The sequence below is a fragment of the Notothenia coriiceps genome, unplaced genomic scaffold (genome assembly GCF_000735185.1).
Source record: "Notothenia coriiceps isolate Sejong01 unplaced genomic scaffold, NC01 NC01_scaffold00031966, whole genome shotgun sequence".
Lineage (NCBI taxonomy): Eukaryota > Metazoa > Chordata > Actinopteri > Perciformes > Nototheniidae > Notothenia > Notothenia coriiceps.
In genome coordinates this window covers 17209-23457 of record NW_011364667.1, presented here as the reverse complement: position 1 = coordinate 23457, position 6249 = coordinate 17209, and the positions used below count along the sequence as shown (strand labels likewise).

The following is a 6249-nucleotide window of genomic DNA, read 5'->3' as shown; positions in this document are numbered from 1 at the left end:
GCAGAAGAGTCCAGAGCAGGAATCACTGGGCCACACGGGGGTCGTTAAAAGTGCCATCAAGGTTGCATTGTTACGGAATCTTTATGGTGTCACAGGAAGTCTTTAGTTTTGTTACGGAGGCTTTAGTTGTTTAAGTTGTCTCACAGGAAGTCTTTAGTTGTGTAAAGGAAAGATATTTAGTTGTGTCACAGGAATCTTCATGTTGTGTTACAGGAATCTTTTAGGTTGTGTTAGTGTGTTACAGGAAGTATCTTAGTTGCGTTTACAGGAGTCTTTCAGTTGTGTTAGCAGGAAGGTCTCCTTTATGTTTGTTGTATTCCAGGAAGTCTTTAGTTGCTGTAATAATGGACAGTCTTTAGTTGTGTTGACAGGAAGTATTTAGGTTGATTTATTGTGTCACATGAAGTCTTTAGTTGCTGTAACAGGAAGTCTTTCGTTGGAATGTTACCAGGAAGTTTTTAGTTGTGTTACAGGAAAGTCTTTGTTGTGTTCAGGAAGTTTTTTTGTATTCAGACAGTCTGTAGTTGTGTTGTGTACAGATAAGGTGTCTTTAGTGTGTAATAATCTTTAGTTTATTACAGGAAGTTTTAGTTGTGTTACAGAGTCTTTAGTTGTGTTACATTGAAGCTTAGTTGTATTACAGGAAGTCTTTATTTGGTTACAGGCTTTTAGTTGGTTACAGAAGTTCTAGTTGTATTACAGGAAGTTTAGTTGTTTTGTTGTGTCACGGTAGTTTTAGTTGTTTAGTTGGTGTCACAGGAAGTCTTTAGTTATATGTACAGCGAAGTCTTGTGTGAGTTGTGTTACGGAAGTCTTTAGTTGTGTTACAGGAAGGTTTTTAGTTGTATTACAGGAAGTCTTAGTTGTTTGTTTGTCACCAGCGAAGGTCTTTAGGTTAGTTGTACAGGGAAGTATTAGTTGTATTACAGGAAGTCTTTTAGGTTGTGTTACAGGAAGTCTGCTCTCGCTCTGTGTAACAGGACGTCTTTAGTTTGTGTTTAGCGGAGTACTTTAGTTGTTTGTTGTGTCACAGGAAGTCCTTTAGTTGTGTTCAGGAAGTCTTACGTGTATTCAGGAAGTCTTTAGTTGTTTTACCGGATAGTCTTTCGTTGTATTACAGACGTCTTTGTTGGTTTTACGAAGTCTTTAGTTTGTGTACAGGAAGTCTTTAGTTGTTTACCGGAATCTTTGTTGTGGTTAGCGGAGTCTTTAGTTGTTTAGTTGTGTTCACAGGAGAAGTCTTTAGTTGTGTTCAGGAGTCATTCGTGATTACAGGAGTCTTTGGTTGTTTTCCGGAAGTCTTTAGTTGTGTAACAGGAAGTCTTTAGTTGTGTTACAGGAGTCTTTGAGTTGTTTGAGTTGTGTAAAGAGAGTCTTTAGTTGTGTTACAGAGTCTTTAGTTGTGGTACAGCGAAGTCTTTAGTTGTGTACGGAAGTCTTTTGGTTTTGTAACGGAAGTCTTCTAGTTGTGTTACAGGACGTCTATTTAGTTGTATTACAGGAAGTCTTTAGTTGTTTTACCGAAAGTTTTAGTTGTGTAACAGGATATTTAGTTGTATTACAGGAAGTCTTTAGTTGTTTGTGTGTTACAGGAAGTCTTTAGTTTGTTAACAGGAAGTCTTTAGTTTTGTAACAGGAGTCTTTAGTTGATGTTACAGGTGTCTTTAGTTGTGTCACAGGAAGTTTTTAGTGTGTTACAGGAAGCTCTCTGTTCTGTTAGTGATGAGCCAGTTTCTGCCTCCAGTGGTCTCTCAGTGTTCTGGTTTGTGTTGAGTCAGATTCTTGTCTCCAGGTAGGTCTTCAGCTGTTCTGTTAGTGATGGCAGTCGCTGATCATTGGTTCTCCCAGGTGGTCTTCAGCTTTTCTTTAACCAGTTATTGTCTCCAGCGTGGTTTCAGCTATTCTCTTAAACAGATTTTGTTCTCCATGTGGTCTTTCAGCTATTCTTTAACAGTTATTGTCTCAGGTGGTTTTAGTTTCTGAGACCTGATGTCCACTCCGAGGCTCTTGCTGTCGCCATCGCTTCTGTGCCAGCGACCTGTCCTCCGGGCAGGACGTCGTCTCCGGAGAGAGACATCAGGATGAAGACGGACGGAAACGAGTCCGCCAGTCCGTCAGACATATCAAACATAATACTGATAAATAAATAATAGATTTTATTTAAAGATCTCTATCATGCGAATGCAACTTTTCTGATGTCTTCTCTTACATCACCATGTGTCCCCGGATGTGTCAGGTACTCACAAGTATGTCTTCTCTACATCACTTGTCCCGGTGTGTCAGGAGGACTCCTCAAAGTGATGTCTTCTCTACTCACCATGTGTCCCCGGCTGTGTCAGGAGACTTCTAAGTTGATGTCTTGCTCTAATCCATGTGTTCCCGGCTATCATGCAAAATGCACTTCCTGATGTCTTCTCTACATCACCATGTGTCCCCGATGTGTCACCATGTGTCCCCGGTGTGTCAGGAGACTCTCAAAGTGTCAGGAAGTAAACCCCTCTCTCTTCTCCTCCGTACCCACATCTCTAAAAACGGGGCAACAACGGAGCTGATCCAGATTTGCTGCGTCATGACCACATTACTAAAATGTGGGCGGGCTTTAAACCCACGGGCCAATCAGAAACGTTGCTGTCAGAAACAATGAGACGTGTTCTGGAAGTAATATGGTCTGCGTTTACATTAGCATGCTAACACTCAGAGCTAATGCCTGTACTGGGAGATGAATAGATATAATAGGGGACATAGGGCGGCAGTTTGATTGACACCCAAGCACCGTACAATTTGGGTATACACCTATGCTTATGACATGATGTTCAGCGTACCCGCTTGAAGGTCTTCCTGTGTACCCTTCTATATGTTTATTAACACTGACCTTTCCGCTCCCCTCAGCCACCCTGGGTGAACCGGCAGGAAGTGACATCATCGACCTGAAGGTCACGATGACGCTGGGAGCCTTGTAATGTGCTGGTGTGGCGACCAGAGCTCGCGACATGGCCCTAAGATTCCAAGGTCTCGACTTGGATTTTCATTTTTAATCTGCTGGATCCTCTACGGTCTGCACGAACCCTGATTGTCTCTTTCTCTTTCAGGTCTGAATGGCTCTCTGCCTGTGCAGGTACCCCAGACTCATATCTCGCCAGGCTGAAGGGACTATGTCCCAACGTGGCCCAACAGCTTCCACAGAAGGTCAGTCCCTGTTCCTGCAAACCAGGACCACAGAAAACCCTTTGTCTGACCCCATCTTCTGATTTTTCTGTTCTCAGGGCATCTTCCATCGTGGGGGACGAGGTCTCAGCTTTCTTCTGAGCTTGGACTCCAAACGCCACGGAGGGTCCGAGATACGCCGAACCCGAGACAGATGGCCGACTGAACTGAGCGTCTGGGCCTGCTTCAGATGCGTCTAGCCTGCATTCATCATGTCTGCTGCGTGAGTCCTGAGGGTCTCAGAGGAACCTGGTCTTTCAGGTCCAGACCCTCCTGTTGGAGTAGACTCTTCCATGTTTCCTTCATTTATATTTATAATGAAAATGTTCTGAATGCTTTGTAGTGTGATTTGTATATTGCAGCATGGATTTCCATGTGTTGTATGTTTATTATTGTTTGGTTGATGTTGACTCGCTGACTTATAGTGTGTCCCTATCAGGCGCGTTTGGCCCTTTTTTTTAGGACCGGTGAATTTCATCTGCATGATACAAGCTACCTGGTAATATGACGTATGGGCTATGATCTTCTACTCAAAATGAAAGTATTTGTTTTTACATTTTCTCTCCGATACCGATCGTATGTGTGGATTGCGTGTTGATTTTCTGACTTTCAATAGTCGCAGAGGGATCCATTCTAAAGCGACCCACTTGGCTTTCTAACACCGTATGCTTCACAAACTATCTTTATTGTCTTTCGAACTTCTCCAACAACTTCCAGGAAGCTTAGGGCTCTGAGCGCGCCACGGCTCAAGCGGCGGCTCAGGCGGCACTCAGCGTGCAAGGATTTTGCCCAGAAGAGTTTCCGTCTAGTTCCATGGACATCAGGGGGGGCTGAGGCGCGTCATATCGGCCCAGAATCCAGCTCCAGCTGCACTGGTGATGGACTGGGTCTGATCACGGTGTTTTTGAAACAGCTTCTCGTAATGCCCGCGCGGCTGCCCGTGCCCGCCGTGCTGGAGGAGATGGGAAGGTCCAGCTGACGCAGCTCAACTTTGTCCCCGGTGGGTCTACCATGATCAGCTAGTAGGATAAACGCACGTTCAACATGACTCAGTGTAGAGATAACAGTTCTAACCTGACTCAAGCTAGTAGAGATACCCGTCTACATGACTCGTCATCACGGACCGGTTTGGACCCAGACTCGGACCCGGCCGGCGGTGGGGAGCCTGCATCGGTGCTGGAGCCGGTGAACCTGCAGTGATGGTCGGAGGACCTGTCGGCGCCTCTTGTACAAGATGGGTGCGCTGGAGGGGATGGAGACCTAAGCCCCATGAGTCTGATAATAAATGCAACCACACTCTACCACACCCTTTACCACGTCGTTTTCCTACCCCGCCCTTGCTCTTGTCCTCTGACCAGTCCTCATCAATCTGATTTTGTAGTCCTGTACCTGTTCTAGCTTCAGAAACTTTAGCCGTGTTTCGCCCATGTGAATACTGGTTTTAGATAGATCTCATTTGTGTCTGTGTTAGGGAAGAATGGCTTACTGTTTGGGTAGCGTTTCCCCCTGCTTCCAGTGTTTTGTGCTAGTTTGTATACCGTACTGTAGGTGGCAGCTGGTCAGGAGGACTTGAAGGTTTTACTGAGGATCCTGACGGGGAACCTGGGATCGGCCGGTGGTCCGGGAACACCGACCTCGACCGGGGGCGTCGGGCAGCTGGGAGGCGGGCCCCCGCAGGTCGAAGGACTTCATTATTTAAATGTGACAAGCTGAAGTTCTGCAGTCAGTCCTAGTTCCGTGATGGTTCTGTTGGTCTGTTTTCAGCTGAGCCAGTGGCTTGAGAATGGATGGGGAGGACCAGGAGGGTCTGGAGCACTCGGTTCACCTGACTCGCGTCTCTGGGTCTGTCCTGTCTAGAAACGACCCAAACAGGTCCAGTCCTCAACCAGCAGGCTCCTGATTTCTGTTTCCTTGTTTGGCTGTTGGACCGAGTCTGATCTGGTTCTGGTTCCTTTGTCTGGTGTGGACCTGAGACTGATTCTGTTCTCGTTCTTGGTCTGGTTGTTGGACTGAGTGTGATTCTGGTTCTTTGTCTGGTTGTGTGGACCTGGAGTGATTCTGTTACAAGGATCCTCTCTCTGTTTCTGGTCTTGCATTCTATCGTGGTTTCTGGCTCTGCAGGCCCTGGCCCTGCGCACCGCAGGAGCTCGGTGGGCAGGGCTGGGCCCTGCACCAGTGCGGGTCTCGGGAGGATCCGAGCAGCTGGGTTGGGATGGCGTGTTGCGGGCTGCACCCTGGCGACTGGAGGACCGGGCCTGGGATAGCTCATCACCGGTACCATGCTCCAGCAGGAACAGATGACCGCTGCATTTAAAGTCCTGCACTTTGGTCCCTTGTTATCAAGAGACCTTTTATTGTCCCATAGAGGGACATGTTACATTTGTTACAGCAAAGTTACCAGCTATTCTGTATATGTTTTTTTTTCTTATTGTGCCTTTTATATTTATAATTTACCTCTGTATCTGTATGTTTGCATATAATTTAGTATATTATAGTATATCAATGTACTTATTTGTTAATCTATTGGGATCTTCGGTCTCCCTGTTTGCTAACCACAATTCGGTCTACCCAATGAGTTGGCTCCCTTGGACTTGATTTGACAATTAAGACGGCAAAATATTACACTAACGGCACGCATCCATATTTAATTTACACAAACGAAAATGACTCCAATGGTGACCATCAGGTGGACAAAGAAATAAGCAGCTAAGTAATAATATCTATAAGATGACTTCATTGTACCTGTACTGTGATATTGCACAGTGGTTTCGCAACATAGAGTGCAGTGCAGTCCGAAGGTTGGTTCAGAACGGCTAGTTATAAATCACTTCCGTCCCGCCGCAGCGATGCGTGGGCGCAGAGACCGGGGCGCTGAGGCCATGATCGATGTGGCGTTACCGGCAGAGCGCCCAGGCGGGAGGTTGGTGTTATCTGCGAGACTTCCCTGTGTGCAGCGTATGAGTCTTCTGATGGCCGTCGCCTGGCTTCTTCCTGCAGGCGCTTCCTCAGGACACCAACACTGCAACCAGCGGACAGTACTTACCC

At 46.4% G+C, this 6249-nt stretch overlaps 1 long non-coding RNA gene across 1 annotated transcript; it reads left to right on the top strand.

The window, feature by feature from the left end:
- The first annotated feature begins 1743 nt into the window (after positions 1 to 1743).
- Positions 1744 to 2955, top strand: LOC104960568 (uncharacterized). The gene is made up of 3 exons (XR_800003.1): positions 1744 to 1756; positions 1977 to 2113; positions 2890 to 2955. It is a non-coding gene; the product is annotated as an uncharacterized lncRNA (long non-coding RNA).
- The last annotated feature ends 3294 nt before the right edge of the window (positions 2956 to 6249 follow it).